Source organism: Halictus rubicundus, chromosome 9 (genome assembly GCF_050948215.1).
Source record: "Halictus rubicundus isolate RS-2024b chromosome 9, iyHalRubi1_principal, whole genome shotgun sequence".
NCBI classification, from domain to species: Eukaryota; Metazoa; Arthropoda; class Insecta; order Hymenoptera; family Halictidae; genus Halictus; species Halictus rubicundus.
In genome coordinates, this window is record NC_135157.1 from 8676454 (window position 1) to 8694044 (window position 17591).

The window sequence follows — 17591 nt, forward strand, 5'->3', positions numbered from 1 at the left end:
ACTCTGAAGCACCACTAGAAATTGTTGTGGCATTATTTCAAAGAAATTACGAGAAATTTTACAAAATATTTGTTACATTACAAAATTTGTACTTACCAGATTACTAAACATTTAAATATTATATGTAGAAATCGGATCAGTTTCGTATGAATAAAACGAAAATATTCTAAGACGGAAGAAAAACTTAGTTTTAGAATGAATATAGCGACGAGTGCAAAGGGTTAAAAAAAAAGGCAACAGATGAAGATTGAAATAAAATAATTCGCTCGCGCAAGTGAACGGCAAAGGTACGTGTGAAACGTCGTTTCCAAGAGGCGAAGAAAAGCGTGCAGAATTGACACGGGAGAGGGCCCGAGGTTCGACGCGTCGCAAATTGCGATTAGGGTGGTTCGAGTGCGGTTAGCGGTGGAGCGCACTTTCGTTCCGTAGCGAGCGAGGCCGCCGTAAATACGGCATGATTTTGTAGCTCCGATAAGGTGTTACGGTTGTGTTTTGTGCGTTCCGGGAATTGGTCGTGGGGGCGTGCGAAGGTTCGCGGTATTCATGAAATTTTAAACGAGCCAAATCGGCGGAACTGCAAACGAAATAGGTATCCGTTTCAATTGATTCCGAAATCCAGATTGTTCCGGTGCCACGGCAAAACTGAATATATGATGCGCGAGTAAATATTCATTCCGAATGTTTTGTCCCGTTTCACGGAGATCGCGCGCCCCGCGATCAAACAAAGGAAAAACCCAGCACGGCGCGACCGCCGCGTAACGAACCGGCTAATTCGTGTAACCGAATACCAGAGCTTTTACACCCGGCGGCTGTTTAGCGCACCGAGCATGTTCCACCGGATAAAAACGACAATGCTGCCAAGGGAACCGCACCAGACAGCTAGATTTCTACGACGAACAAAAAAGATTTCTCTGTGTCCCCCGTGACACGTATTAGGTGACCCATTTTAAAGTATGAATGCTTATACGGTAGACCGACGCGACGCGACGCGACGCATCGCACGGATTATACACGAATTTTCTCTGCGTCTCGGGACAAAAGATTTATAAAAGATGACAGGCCCGATTAGAAAAGGTTAATACGTCAGGGGCTACAGTAATATCATTTCTGCACGGCAGAATAAAACAATGCGTTTTCCATGCATTTATCGCGAAAATTAATCGGATTCAACACAATGGAGATATTCAAAGAATTTAAATTACCTTCGGCTTCTTTGGCTATATATGTCGCAAATGCCTGGCCGATAAAAGTCTTTTCTACGTTTAGCATGGATCAAAGAATATCTCCTGGCCGATACATATCCCTGGCTACACCCGTGTTTTGGACTTATATCGAGTGAACACTGTAAACGTCTATGTAGCTCCTGTCTCTTGCAATTAATGTACACAATTTTTATTTAAGAATCCGCAGTCTGAAAATTAGAATTTATGACTTCTAACGTGCATGCAGCATTTTAGGTTGCTTTAACTTTCTAGCGATTACTTAGAAGAAGCTTTAGAATTTTCTTTTAATCTTTGAAAAATGTTAAGACTGCCTCGCGAGGATTAAGGCGCGAGAAACAGGAATGAAATATATTGTGAATTACTTCATAAAAATTCGACCCGTTTGCTACGCAAAAATAGTGTTCAATTAAAATTTATGTCATATACGTCAATATTGAAGCTCTCTGTACGCGATAAATTTTAGAAAGAATTATACAAATGCGAATTTTATGCTACAGGCTGCTGGCGCTGATAAAAATGTCATTAAAAAGGAATCGCCGAGACTCGCTTGTCAGTGTCGACGATGGCCAAAGGGTAGTCCGAGAGAGGATGACTTTCCTCCTTTAATCATTTTAATAAGCTGAAACTATTCTACGTAGTATGTAGATATTTTTTAATCTGTTGCAAATTGCAGCCACTCATTTCTCCTCTAAACGCATAAAATCCACGATCTACTTAGGATGGAGCCATCAGTAAATTGTCAAGGACAGGTACAACGATGAATCTGCACATTGTGAAAGATCTGAATTTTGCTGAATCCAACTATAATCTGAGGCCACATGCACCCTGGCCAGATATAAGGGCAGTCAATAACAGTGCATAGAAACGCAGTTTCGAAGACGGTCGATAGTTCTTCCCCGACGTAGAAACTGCAATTCCTCATAGAAGACTAATTTCGGTTCGCATGAAAAACTACCGGCCGTCTATCGGTTGGACAACCAAAAAAAAAAAAAAACGAGGGACGGTGTAGAGAAAAAAAAAAAAGAAAAAGGAAACAAGCACACACGCGAGGGCAGCAGATGCACGAGAAGACGGATTCCCGTTAAAAACGGCCGATATGGTCGAAAATAATGGCCTGGAAGGAACACGTTTTGGCACGACGTGTGGCCAGATACCGGGGAATGGATTTGAGCCAGAGAGAATGATATCTCTTAAACAAATTTTGCACCCCCGTTATCGGGCTTCGCACGACTAGAGAGAGAGAGAGAGAGAGAGAGAGAGAGAGAGCACGGGGGGCCCTTTCGCCCTCGCACTTTCCATAATTGGCGACGATTCAATGGCGTCGATGGTAATTACATTTTTTTTCTCGGCAATTGCTGTCTTTTACAAGCGAATTCAAAAGATGAGACGAACATGCAATGTACTTTTCATTCTTACGTTGGGGACCACTTACTATAATTCCTTACAATACACAAAATATGGGGATGTAGTAAAGTTCTATAACACTGAAGTTGAAATATTCCCTAATCATTTTCCGACATACATAGGTCAACACTTTTCTATGGAACATGTCGAGATGCATCAGCCAGTGAGTAAAAACAAATATAAGATCCCATTTAAAAAATAATTTAGGTGACCTTAAAGTCACCCCTAAAAAAGGCTTTACTGCCATGTTATAGTCCTCTTTATACAGAACGATTGTCATTAATAAAGTTCTTTTTTATCTCTAAAAACAACCGAGTTATCTAAGTGTTAGTATATTTTACCAATAATTATATATATTGCAATAATTATATAGATATTGCAATAATTATATATATATATTTTAGCAATATTTTATCAAGTAAGTATATTTTAACAATTTTCTATGTTATGGAACATTAGTTTTCAACGATGTTCGCAATCTTTTGCTTCGCTCGCATTAGTGTGAGTATCGCCGATACTCGACCCCCACTCGCTCGCTTGACTGGTCCCAAGGGGAATCCTCTCCAGTGGTGGGGATAAAACGTGGACAATTACGGTAGAGGTGTTCGCGACAGTTACGGAGAAAATACCGTAGCTACTGTAGTTCGGGCTCGCAGGAGAAATAGTCGCGTTCGTGGGGACTCGGCCTAAAAAGCACGTGCCGTGGAACATTTGCTGATCCAGCTGGCTGGATCGGGCCGAGCAAGCGAGCCGGACGAGCAATCGAGTCACGCGAGGAATTCAGCTTCGCAACGGCGAGGCAAGGTGAGACGAGGCGAGGCGAGGCGAGGCGAGGCGAGGCGAGGCGAGGCGTGCGTCCGCTCGATGCGCCGCTGGGATTAGCGGCGTTCACTTTCACGTGCAATTATCTGCTTTTACGAGCTTGTCTCCCGGGAAGCATTATCGCGTGGGGAGGCACAGAGAGTCCTCCTTCGGCCTCTGTTCCCCGAGCGCAGGGCCGGGAGACGAACCGCAGCACACAGGGCGCGCCGACCGAGAGAAATTTTCCAATTCTACTTTGTTAGTCGTAACAGGTTGTTCTCTCGTGATATCGAAGCGTTTACACGCGATCGCTGCTTTACGCGCGCACGACACGAACGTCTTGGGAATTTCGTTTCAACGGGCGACGACCACGACGCCGAGCGTCGCGGTGAAACGCGTATGTATGTCGATGCGCGCGCGATCTTTCTTTTAGAATAATACATTCCCCACCGGTTCGGGAACAAGAACATTCTCTTTTCTAAGAGAAAAGTGTTTGTCTTTATGCTTGCGAGCCCGCTAGACAATTCTGCACGCGACGGATGGTATCGGCCGTTCGCATTTCTGCATGCTGTTTGTCCTTTACATACGAACACTATTCAACGACTTGATCAGAATTGCGTCAAACGACCTGAGTTCGCCGGAGAAGTTCGAAGGATTAGTTCGCCGAATAATGAGTCGAAAGATCTTTATGGAAAATGGATATTGTCTGCAATTAACAGGAGTCATTTACGAATATATTCTAATAAATATGTATGTTATTAATTTGATTTAAATCGAAATAGAATTCTATTTTGCTGTAGTCGATATACAGCCTTTGGAGAAAACATAGGCATTCAATAAATATACACTTTCTTTTTCTTCTCTATGGAAATATGGACGATGAAGAATTTCTAATCAGTATAACCACAAAATAAATAGTACGACAAAGGGTTCCCTCTGGAAGTTCTTTCTTTCTTATATTTATTTTTTCCCATTAATGCTTTAAACATTTGACGTTCCAGCGAACATATACTGAAATAGGGACTTCAACACGTGTTCCAGAATTTTTGGAAGCCTAGAAAAAAAATTAGTCGTGAACATAAACGACCCAGTATGCAGACGGTTAAGTAAATAAACAGTAATGTATTGATACTCTTCCAGCTTTTTACTGTTCGAAATGCCAGTTCGTAATTTTTGTCATAAACGCATAAAATCCGCAGTCTGATGACCAGTAAGAGAAAATTTCTCTCCTACTGTTTCCAGTTTAGATTACATTCTGTTTCGATTGATCATTCAGTAAATCAATCCTCTTAACTTCGCAAGAAAATTCGAGTCTTTAGGTCCACTTGCAAAAAGGATATTCTGTTCGCCAACGGCGCCCGAACAAGCGCGAACATTAGAATCGCAAAAAAAAAAAATTACCGAAGAAGTCAACTTCGTTCTGCTAACAATAAAAAAAAGAAAAACAGTGAGCGTACTTCGCGGTGGAACCTCTGAAAAAGGGACACCAATTATCCCACGAAGTTCCGCTCCCCTCGCCGCCATATTTGCCAGACCGCCCTCGAGCGGATTACCATCTGTTTAAAATTCTGAACAACTTTTCAAAACAGAATAGCGGCTAATTAACAAAGAACCTGTGTTCCCCGACTGGCGCTCGAGTTCCCAAACAAAATTCGAAACAGGCGACCGTCGCGCGATAGTTCCAAGAGTGGAACTTGCATCACGACCTTGAAGAGCAGCATGATTCGCCAACGCCGACGGTCCCGAGGAGCGGTATTATTGACTTTAAATTATTCCTGTCGCGTTATATCCTCGCGAGGAGGATCGTCGTTCTTCGGCTTTGTTTCATTTTCTCTATTTATTTATTACTAAACTCCGGATTTTATGCACTCGTGACAAACACGAGTATGTGCAGAACGGTGGAGAGATTAGGAGACTTTACCAGTATTAATATATTACTTTCGCTACGTCAAAATTATTAGCGAAAAATATAAATTTTCTCTTCTTCTTTTCTTTTTCTTATTGTTAGTTAGATAAATCGAATTTTTGCAGCAACTTGCAGCTTAACTCACGACAAATGAGTCTCTCGTTTGCTAAATCGATTAACACCATAGTTTGAAGAACACTGAAAAAGGAATAAAATTTTGCACATACACTTTTCAAATACATTTAAATCGAAATTTATTTTAAATCGATAAATTTAAGTGGCTTGGAATTTTGACTCGTACTTTGAAACTTTGGCCGTTATGTCAGTAAACGAAATTTTCTACAATGTTCAACGATGTTGCACTTTACAGTTCCAACGTGTATTAATTGCGTGTAAATTAATCTGTGATGATCCAAGAACATAAACATCTACAATAATATTTTATTGAATTCTCGGAATGCGCGCGTCTTCCTGAACAGCGCAGATTGGTTAAAGGAAAAGAAGATTCGTTCTTCAGCGAACTTCGAAGCAGCAATGGCGGAGCAGAACGCGAAATTCTGTCTTCGGGCACGGGTATCGCGTTTCAAATTGAAATTCCCGGCGTTAGAACGGATTGCCGTGCCATGAAACAAACACCGGGGCTCGTTAATTGGCAATTCCGGTTCTTTCCCCATCCCGGGAACCTCTCTGCGGACCTCCGCGAGATGTTTATAGAGATATAACCGTTTTCATTTTCATTATCATTTCATCCGTACCTCCGTCTACATCGTCGTCGTCGTGGTCGTGGTCGTGGTCGTCGTTGTACTCGTCGTCTTGTCGTGTATTTTACAGTCAATATTCCCCGCCCCGTTGTCACCGGTTTACTGTTTCCTTATTTTTTCACCGATCCGCCATCTTTGTCGTCTGGATGGCCTCGCTACCCGCGGAGGATTATCCCCGGGGCATATTAAAAATTTCCTCTTCCAGATGCTACCGGACAAAAATTTCCTTCGTAATGGAACTCACTCTATTATCTTACCTCGGATAATTAGGTCGAACGCTGTAAGTATACTCTAACCCGGGTCCCCTGTTCACCCTCTGCCCGCGCTATCTCGCGCCTCGCATATTTTTTGCTCGCGAGAGGAGAGAGAGTTGCCAGGTCGGTAAATTCAGTTGCGAATTAATGCGGAGAGGGAGAGCGAGAACGAGCGAGAGAAAAAGGAGAGAACTCAATCGATGGGGCACAGGTGGATCGGAGAATTACTTTCGCGGGAAATATGAAATTACGCGCGGGATTCGTTCGGCGTCTTGTTTGATCAGGCTCGCGCGCCCGGTTCAGGCTAATTCGCATTGACCCCGCGAGAGAATTTCTTTGAACGTTCCGGGAGGAAAAGAGGAGTAGGGGCTGCGAAAAATTGCGCGATTTTGGACCCTGCTGCTGGATTCCTGCTATTTTATACGATCCGCGCGATAGCGGTTGTAAATCCTTTATTAGCCGTATCTCCGCGCAGTTCTCGCATGTTTCAGATCAAAAGTCAGCCTTATTCGGAGGTATCGTAATTCCGATGGGTTTTCCGGGCTCCAATTACTGCGCGAGAATACATTTGACACACGCTATTAAATTAATTGCTCGACATTTCTACGGATCAAGAGTTGTTCCGGACGGGTGCGACACAGTGTCCCCTCGATGTTGGTATTGACATCCGGTCAATTGTTCGTGACGTTTTTCTATACGCGTTTCATAAATATTGCGTCGGGGGTGGGTGTCCCCGTCATGATCACGAGCCGGCCGCGAACACAGTTTTTACATCCCCCCCACGGCCACGGTGCTCCAGTTGTCCTCGGACGAATAATTTTTATCCGCGTTCGGCGTCGACTGTTATCGAAGAGATTAAAAATGTTTTCCAATTTCGCGTTATTTATGGTTCCCGTTTCCGATACACGACAGCCGGGGCGGGCGGACGCGCGCGAGTTGTAAAACGACCAATAATATCAACCGGTTTTGATGATGTGGTGAAGTAGAACGAAAATGCCCGCGCGTCACGCCGACGTAAATCGATCGCGAAATGTATATTTATCAAATTCGATGTCCGCAACACGATCACCGAATTGCAAAAGTTTCGTTCTCCCTGTTTTCGGGAAACGAATCGACCAAAGTCGACGACGCGCGAAACGATCGTCTTCGCGAAAGATTTCCTGCTAATTGCTATGGCTTCCCGCCCTAATTCACCGTGTTTTTGTGCGATATGCTATAATCATTATTTAATGGGAGCTTCTTGCCCGATCATATATCGTGTACGTGTAACATATTATATGATTTCAAATGCAAGCGAAACATAGAAGAAACTTAACAGCACTGGATTAAGATAAATTGCCCTTATTGATTACTCTCTTTCTCTCTCTCTCTCTCTCCCTCGCTTTCTCTCTGCCCCCTTGCCTCAAGAATCATTCTCATCCATCTTTCCGCGTCTTCTGTGTCATGCATTATGTCCTCCGTCGATACTTTATCCTTTAACCTTGGTATTTTATACGTATACCTTAGTTTTCTGTATTCTCGTGCCAAATGTTTGAATACCCATCCATCTTCCGCACAAATTTTTTAGTCCCCTCCACGCTTTTAATACTCTTCTTTAAACCGTAGGACGCTGAAGGCTTCGAAAGGTTAAGGATGGCGTTTCGCGTCCGTATAAAAGAAAATTTTTTTAATTTCATCTTACTCCGTTCGACGTATATTTATATTATGTTGTTAACACTGGGTCCATGGAGCACTAAAAGTGGCCAGTTTGGATTATTTTATAAAAATCTCAAGGATATATTCAGCCAGGTTTTTAGCAGCTCTAACCATAATATGTATTCCAAGGAATAAATACATATTTACAATCACAATAATTGTAAATTGAAGATGTAGATCCTGAAAATCTAGTGTTAACAGACTGCTAGCTTTCTCTTTAAACAATTAACGCTTCAAACTGTGACGACTTCTTTTGTCCTAATCCCTTGACACGTGTTTCTTACGACAAATATTGAAGTGAAATGTTGCTTAACATTAATAGCAAGTATCACCATCTATATGTCTATTGTCATCACAGCTTACCAAAATATTTAATAAATTCGAAAATAGCACCTTTGGTGTCACACCGAATTTCATTTATCTCGTGTGCCGAGGGTTTAAGATTAATACTCGAGTTAATTTAGTCGTGTGTTCTCTATATTTTCGTAGGACAACTAAATTTGTAATTAGAACTTTAGAGGAGTGCCAGGAATCCACGAAAAAGTTCAAAGTCAGCTTGAACATTTAATTTTCGCAGAAATACCCAAATGTTACAACCCGGGAAAAGAAATTTGTGTACATCGCAAACTGCTGGCCAGTTAATGTGCGAGTGTGTGTGTGTGTGTGTGTGTGTGTGTGTGTGTGTGTGTGTGTGTGTGTGTGTGTGTGTGTGTGTGTGTGTGTGTGCGCGCGTGTGTGCTTTCAGCGATGCCGTTTCAAAGTGCTAGCACTAATCGCGCCGTTTAGCTTGCAGGAACGAAACGGACATGAAGGGCTTTCGCCGAGACTTATTGCGAGCAGAGATAATCCTGCCTAACGGAAAACGGACCAATGAGAATTCGGTCACCCGACCAGCCCCGCACCCGTTGTTGTGTGTTTTGCTCTGATAGAAATTTCGATTGAAATAATGTCGAGAAATAGCAACAAACTTTACGCGTGGTGGAGACGAAAAAGAAACCGGAGGTTTAAGATAACGTTCGACGTCCCACATTGTTAGTCGGTTATTAACCGGAGGGGTTGGAGAGGAACGATTATGTTCTGGTGACGAGACACTGGGAAATTTTTCGGCTCTGAACAACAGGAGCAGCTCTCGGGGCGGCTTCGAAGACGACAATAAAAATTCCAATTATGCCAGGGGTCAGGGACAAACAGAGAACGCGCCGCGCCGGTGCAATTACGCGATGCAGTCTCGCCGGTGCGCTGTAGGCAAACGCGTTTTGCACCGGCGAGGGGCGGGGGGGGGGGGGGGGGAGGGGGCGTCGGGTTAAAGCGTAACTAGAAAAGAACGGAGAGATAACGTCGACGTTGGTCCGCGCTTGAACTTTTATGCTATCCTGAGTGTGCCACGCCCAGTTTTACGGGGGCGAACCGGGGCCGGAAAAAAGATCACGGAGAAGGAAAAGCCCGGCTACGCTTCGCGGAAAATGGCGGGGAGGGGGTGACGACCTGAGGGGGTGTCGGAGATAAAAAAAAAGAAAAAAGAAAACCCGAGAACGAGAGGGGAAGGAACGTGTGACACGCTCGCGACGTGTTACCCTCTTTCCGTGACAGTAACCGAATTAGGGTAGAAAACGCACGGAGGGCGGGCGCCGATCGGTAACGATGTATCGAACGGGGTTCGACAGGTCGCCGGAGCCATCTACCGTCGGCCATTAATTAGGTAAGACGGATTAGGGAAGCTTCCGGGGAGAGGTCTATCGGACTGTGAAAAGTGCATCTCGGCCGGATCGCATCGATGAAATTGTATCTGGCAACGATCGGGCCTCCTCGTCGACCGAGAAACCGGACACGAAAGGAACACGACAACGAAAAAAATACGCGGATAACTGCAAACCGGAAAATTGCTTGCCGACAGGCCGCCCACTCGACCGGGTTGGGTTATTAAATCAACTATCGAAAAAACGACGCGAGCCATCCTCCGCCCTCGCGCGCCCTTATGGGGTTGGTCGCTGTAAACTGATGGATAATTTACGAATTTTTCCGAATCTATTCGGAACGATTCAACGAACCAATTCTCTCGAATTTATACGGATGTTTTACGCATCTGAACAAATTTTTTGTACCTCAAATAGAGGTACAAATAATTCTACCTCAGTCCGCTTTTGTGTGAACCTCGTTTTTAATCGAATTATCCGCAAGCCGTGCCGTGCGGCGCTTGCTACGTTCATTAGAAACTCGAAATTCAATTTCACTGGTTTAGTTTAAAAATATTGCCTCAGCGCGAACCTAATTTTAACCCTTTTAGCGTCGAACAACATACCGTCGAACGGTATCGTCGATGTATGAACCGATACGGGTTTGGTCGGCAGTAAAAGTTAAATTAAAAAACGGATAATTGAAGGGAGGTTGGACTCTGGAGGGAAAGCTCGTATTTTTTAACAGAATTTTAAACAGTGAATATTGTTTGAATTTTGTCGACTGTTCCTTTGGCCGTTTCCTACATTTGTTTCAGCTTTACAAGAAATTCTTTCGTTCAACAACGGTAATTCAAAAAACGGTAATAAAGTAATCTCGAAACGTGTTGCAGCTGCTTGTTATTAATTGTTTATACGTGCAGTCTTCAGTTCTTTTTAACTTAAATATCTGGCCAAGGAAATTGAAAATTTAATCGCCGAATTTGTTCATATGCAGAGCTTAAATCTGAACGTTTTCGACTGAAAAAAGATTACCGAGCAAATATTCCAGCCTGGTACGAAAGAACCAGCAAATTTTTCCGCTCTTTCCGGTTCACTCTAAATAAAGCGAAGACTTTGCTGCAGTTTGCTAGAGCCTTTATTGTATTATTCAACCGCGGACTTTGCGCGCTTTGTGGCACCTGCGGGCGATGCTGTAAAAGAATAAAAATGTTTCGCTTCGCGTCTACCCACAGGGAACTTATTAATAGGTTTCTGAATGGTTGAGCTGCGTGAGAAAAATTGACTGTAGAACTCCTGCGAATCGCAGATTTTTAAGAAGAATTAAAACCCGTTTCGTGTCCACGAAACAGCGTGAAAAACCGAGAGGATGCATAGTGTTTGTTCGTGATTGGACCGCAGATTTCATTTGCCAGATTTTTATACAAAATCTCGGAGGGTGAAGAAATTTTGTTTAAATTCAATTTCCTTGAAATTAGCTCGCAAAAATATATATATATGAATATACATATATATATTCGCACAAAGATTCGTAGCTACTCACGACAGAAATGAAATCTACACGTATCCAAGCCAACGAACTAGAATATTTCAGGCACAAAGTACACGTGCTGGAAAATGTAAACATTATTACTACACCAACTCCCGACAACACAGACGCGTCCCTCATTCCACACACGTTCCGATAACAGGTCCCTTCGGCTAATCAAAATTCCGATAAAGCTCTATGCTCGACAATATCTACACACAACGGTGAATGAAAACACACGAATGAAATTATTTTTAATACACATATTTCGTCGACTTTTTAATCTTCATGCAATATTGTCGACCCAATTAAAATAACTCTCTGAATCGACGGAACTCGATTCAGGTGCAGTCATTAAGATAATGCAATTCGTAATTTCGAGGTGAGAATAAATTTCAATTTTTAGTTTTCTAGCATTGCTTGCAATGTTTGTCACTTAAATTACGACATTTTGAGGACACGATTCAAATTTGGTTAGATGGCGTTAGGTATAAGATGCAATTTCATTTTGTTTAAAAAAATCTACGATTACTCTTTTATTCTATGTCGATATTATAATTTCACGTGTACTTATTTTCACAAATATATATTTTTTTTAGGATATCGACTAAAGTTACCGTGTACCGAAATTTTTTAAAAGAGTAGGCCATCACTCTCTGACTGAAAATAAGCGTCATAAGATTTTTGTACAAATTTATACGACAAAAATTAATAGCTGTCTCAATGAATATTATTCTTATATTTAAACAAATTTGTAAAAATTCTGCGGTACTTGCTACGGTCTCCAATTTAACATGCATTTGTTGCTTCAAGCTAGATATTTAAACCTGTTAGCAACAAAAACAAAAATTATGAAGAAGTCAGAATTTATTTGGAACTCATCCACCCAGTATGTCGGCTAAGGGTTGAATAAATGCAAATAAATCTTTCTACCGTAAATATCAATCAAATAAACAATGTACCGATATTTCGTAGACAAGTGACAGCTGTCAAAACCGGCCAGCGATACGAGCAAAGACGTGAATAAGTTTGTTTGTGCGTGGGAGGACGCGACTGACGGAGATAATTGATTGCACCTGGAATTAATTAACTGCCCCATTGCAAATGTACTGTAATGAATTCACGGTACATTTGCCGTCGCAACGAATTATTTCTCCGTCCAGCGTCGTCGGCGGGACAAGGTGTTGCGAAAGAATAGGAAGGAGAAGGGCGGCGAGAAGGGGTTGAAACGGCGGCGTCGCTTCTTTCGAAAAACAAAGGCGTCGCGACGCACAATCGCGCGAAGCTTCGTCCGAGCAATAAAATTAAGCTCGCTTCAATTTAAACACTCCTCCGCTGTAAAGTTTCGCGGAATGATTTTAAATCGCCGCGAGAATTATTGTAATCGTGCCACGGTAAACAAAGCTTACCCCTCGCTCTCTTTTTCTCCTCCCCTCTCGCCGCCCCTCCACGCCCCTCCGGGCCGGGCCGGGCTTCGTAATTTTCTACCCGCTTCCGTAAATCGTTCCCGACGAAAACAATGGATAAAAACATTTTCCACCGTGCAACCGGTTCGAACAAGAGCAAAAGCTGAAAAATGACGCGCCGCTGGAAACTCTGACACCCGGGAATAACGAGCGTTTCGTTGCGCGGGATGATTCTAAATTAGCCTCGTAAAATTCCGGCCGGACACGGAGCGACATTTACTCGATAAACACGTCAAAGAGGCGATCCGCTCCTTTCGCCACTTATAGATTTCTTAATTAAACGCGCGATTTTTATCGGCCGTACTGTACTCCGTTCGAAAAAGTTCGTGCAATGATTTTTTCTACCGTCATCTCGAACACTGATGCGGTGATCTGTTCGAGCGAGAAATATCGTTTATAGTCTTATCTATAAACGCACACAGTTTCACGAGCCTAAGACGAGCCGTTCGCTAATGGCGGGGTCTTTAAGAGTGTTAACCAGATCCGAGTAAACTTTATGTGAAATGAAAATAAGAAACACCTCTATTTTCAGTAGTGTTACTTGAAAATAGAAATAATATTGAGTCGTTTGAGATATTAGCAATTTCTTCAACATCCTCTAATTACGTAGTTACGAGAATAGTTGGCGAGGTCACAGGTGACACCGTCTACTCGGAAGAACATTAAAACACCGAATTACGTTGACGCGATTCCACGGGACTTTTCGAACAGAATTATGGACGTGAGAATTTAATTTCTGAAATTTATTTAATCTCGCATCTCTCGTTTTCGACCGTCTCTTGGGAATAGGTTTATAGGTTCAGCGAGAGCTTAGTCGCGTTACATATGGCTGCTCCGCGGATCATTATGCAAATGCTCATTTCCATAAAAATGGGGAAAAAAAAAGAATAAAAACAAAAAGCGAAGGGATCCCTTTCGACTGGAAGATTCGCCGCGCCGAAAATAAAATAGCTACTAATTTTTGTTAATATGTTTTACGAATTCGCATAGGACGGACGCGGGACCGTGCAATTATGCGCCGTCCACTTTATTATTCGCGCGCTTTATTCTACTACTTTATTTTCCGATGTAATTATTCTAATGTAATTAGGAGAAGGGTTGTACGGCGTGATTCCGTTTTTGCCGGGAGGACTATAAAGCTGGAAGTGTCATTAGTAGACTGGGAATGTTTATGCGCGTGGTAACGTATTCAGATATGCAGAAAATGTCCAAGGATATATGCACTTGGATGCATTTATATGCAAAATATGATTGGATTTCTGATGTTATATTCGCGGTCCCTCCATCCTCTGTTATCAGTGTTCAATTATAAAGATGGAAACAGTGCGTGCACGCATCGAAAGCACTTGGATGACAACTGAATTACGACTTCCATGCATGAAACTTCAAAATTAAATACATATACATAAATATAGATATATATTTATGTGCGTACAAGCATAGGTGCACATGCGCGTACAATTAGTAAAAAAAAAAAAAAAATAGGAAGCGTATAAGCGAATATAATGTACTTTTCATGTTCTAATTTATCCCGCATATTTGTTCTGATTTATTTGACACACCGTAATGCGTCCTGCTTACGACAAGAAAATTTGCAACCCCTGGTTGTGCCCCGACCATCGATTTCATAAAATTTTGCACAAAAAACGTAAAAAACGATCGGCCATTTATGAATTGGATTCAATCAGCGAGGTGCGCCGGCTATCGTTCGCGCATAAGTTTCACCATAATCGAGTATGTAAATCATATTTAATTGCGCGCGGTGCGCACTTCGTTCGCATTTTTACAACGCACGACGAAAAAACATCATTACGATTCTCAGGAGACGAAAGTAGCTGCTGTCGGTGACCCGTTTTTGCGAGATTTATGCAACAAAAATGCGCGTTCGCATAAACGTCTGCGAGCCGATCGCCGAGTATGCAACTCTCGCTTTTATGCGATCACATCGTCGATACAGATGATCTCTGTCCACACCATTACGGGGTTCATCTCTAAACAGCTTAAACGACTTTTATGATATTTGCAAATGATGTCCGGAGGATGTTGGAAAAGCTGCATCATCATTTGCTCCTTAACTAACCGAGGTTCCCTAGCGTTTCGCATAGTTTATACTTATATAGTAGGCGCGTTAATTTCCATGCCGACCATTACAATTTTTCCGTTTATTGACGTTCGTTATCGAGGTGTAAAAACACTATAATACAGGGCGAGAGATAATCAGAGAGATGATCAATTCTCGAGCACAGCCGATTGTTTGCAATAAATGGACTGCGGATCTTTATGCATTTATGGCTTCCGAAAATTTTTAAAAAATGCTATATAAAATTCGATAGAATTTAGTACGATCTTTATTTGTTTAGGATCTGCAGAGGCAGTTCCTATGATAAACACGATTTTATTATGTCGCCTCATAAGTTCGTGGATATGTTTCTATTATTCACCACTGAAAAGTATGTTAATGAAAAACCGCACAAACGTTATAGTGATGTCTTTGCCAAAAAGGTCAGAAGAGGTTGTGGAATGAAAGGGTGATCACATATTTTAGTTTTAAAATTTAAATGGAACAAGAGTAAACGGCGCGAACTTATCGGACGACCTAATGTTTCATTCCATTTTCTGAAAATTTGCAAAAATTGGAAATTGCATAAACATCCGGAGTCTAGTGATAAGGTTCCTCTAATATTTTTCGTGTTGGTCGTCTTAGTCTCCGGAGAAAAAGCTACACGAGGCTGCCATTATCAGTCGTTTGATAATATACACAACACTGGAAATTTGGGGCAAGTGAGATTTGACATTATATCGAATATTTAACGTCATGAGGTGGACTTTACGAGAAATAAAAATTCGAAGAGAAGGGGTTGCGCACCCCGCGGAGCTGGGCAGACCCGCGAAGGGAAGCGTGTAGGCGTCCCCGTGGGTTTTCCGGGATTCCTCCTCGAGGATGAACGCCACCTGGCGTTCCGGGACATCCAGTCGTAAGAAAGCCGGGGCAGAGAAATGCACATGCGCCCGCCGATCGTGTGCGTGCACGTATCTTTAACGTGGCGAGTTATCGAGCCGTGTTGTTGCGTTACTCGCGGCGCGGGCTGGGGGTCACGGGTGTCGTAATCGGCCTTCCCCTCGACGAGAAAACTCGCCACTGATTGGAAGGCCGGCCGTTCGAGCGGCTCGTTACGCACCCGGGGATAGTCTTTAAGGGGGTCATCGTACCACGGATTATTGCGTTTATTTATAGCGCCGACGAAAAACCGGAAAATTGATCGCCAGCCCGATCGATCCGCCTCCGGTTTCGTTCCGTTCGGTCACCGGATACCTCGCGGATCAACTACGCCACCCCCCGAAACCAAACGGTCGCTAGCCTAATGCCGAATTGCCTCTCTAAGGGGCTTATTAGTACAAATATTTTCGTCTTTTTCCCTGCCGTAAACGTGTCCGCATCGTCTTCGGGGAGGTGTCTGGAACTACAGTGGGTGAAATATTAGAGGCACTCGATGAGCTGGCGATTTTAACCAATTAACGCTTCGAACGCCAAACTAGAAACCCGAAAAATGCCATCAAATCAAAGTAAGTTATTGAATGAAATAAAAATTGCAAAAAATTAAATGTGTGATACTGAGTAATCGTCCAACATTCTTACAGATCCTAATCAAGTTCAGTACAATGAATATATCAACGTAAAAATTAATTTTAAAACCTGCACAAATAATTCCGTCAGCCACATATGGGTGACGTGGCATCCAACGTGTTAACTGTGTTTGACGAGTATACTCGCCACGAAGAAATGGCAATATTTCGTGCCATGACGAGTATACTCGTCAAAACAGCTACAATTCAAACAGCGGTTAATTTTTGCGACGCAACTTAAGTACACATTTTTCAAAGAGGTCGCGACAGCTAACTGGTTAAAAGAATCGATTTTTAACCCTTGGCACTCGAATGGCGACCGTAAGGCGCCACTAAAAATTGCTGTATCATTATTCAAAATATTTTTTACATAAATTTGTATGTATTTAATAAATTACTAAACACTTCAGTACTGTACGAGTAAATTGCACCATTTTCGTATGTATAGCATGAAAAAATATATATAGAGGGGAAATATTCTAGGTCGGAAGAAATGTTTCGTTTTCGAGTTAAAATGGCTTCGAGTGCAAAGGGTTAAATGAACGTCGCCTAGCCTCCAAAGCTCAGGTCTCATTTTCGACTTTTTCCTCCCGTAAACGTGTCCGCATTCTTGACGAGTAGACTGTGGATTTTTCAAAAGCCGCTTAGAAACGTCTTTTTTCCCTCCAAGAATTGAAATAATTTTTGATACTTCTACGGTTTCGAGTTGCATGTTCCTCGTATTGCAAACAATACAGACGATTTTTATTTAGTGCAGAAATCCCGCAAGCTCAGTTATCGCGGTCGTTCTAAGCTTGTTTTTATCCGGGGGTGGAAGTGTACATTACAGCCGGGCTTCGTCAGCTAATGAGATGGTGACGGGCCGATAGCAACGATCCGCCATTTGGCCGCCATTCCGACTGGAACACGATGTTTCGCGAGGATTTCGTCCCCGGCCGATGCCAGGGGATAAGTCGATATCGCTATTTTTCACGATCCCGGCACCCGTAGCGAGGGGTGGAAACGATTAGGGGATAAAGTCGGCACACTTGCGAACACTGCGCGCGCGAACAGTTCCGCCGAGTTTTATCGCGGGAACTTGCCAGGGTTTCGGGCGGGCTTGCGCGGGCCCGAGTTCTGGGATTCGATTCCGGTAACTTTCGGCTGCTTATTATCGCGAAACGAATAATTGACACCCTCAACCGTGCCGCCTATGGAACTCAGCCCGAAGTTACGTATACGCAAACATTAGTCGGGGCTAGACTGCCTCCGAAACG

The 17591-nt window shown here is 42.8% G+C and overlaps 1 protein-coding gene across 2 annotated transcripts in view; it reads right to left on the minus strand.

The window, feature by feature from the left end:
- Nucleotides 1-17591, minus strand: part of LOC143357530 (uncharacterized) — a 247368-nt gene that overhangs the window by 17944 nt on the left and 211833 nt on the right. The gene's annotated exons all lie outside the window — the stretch shown is intronic.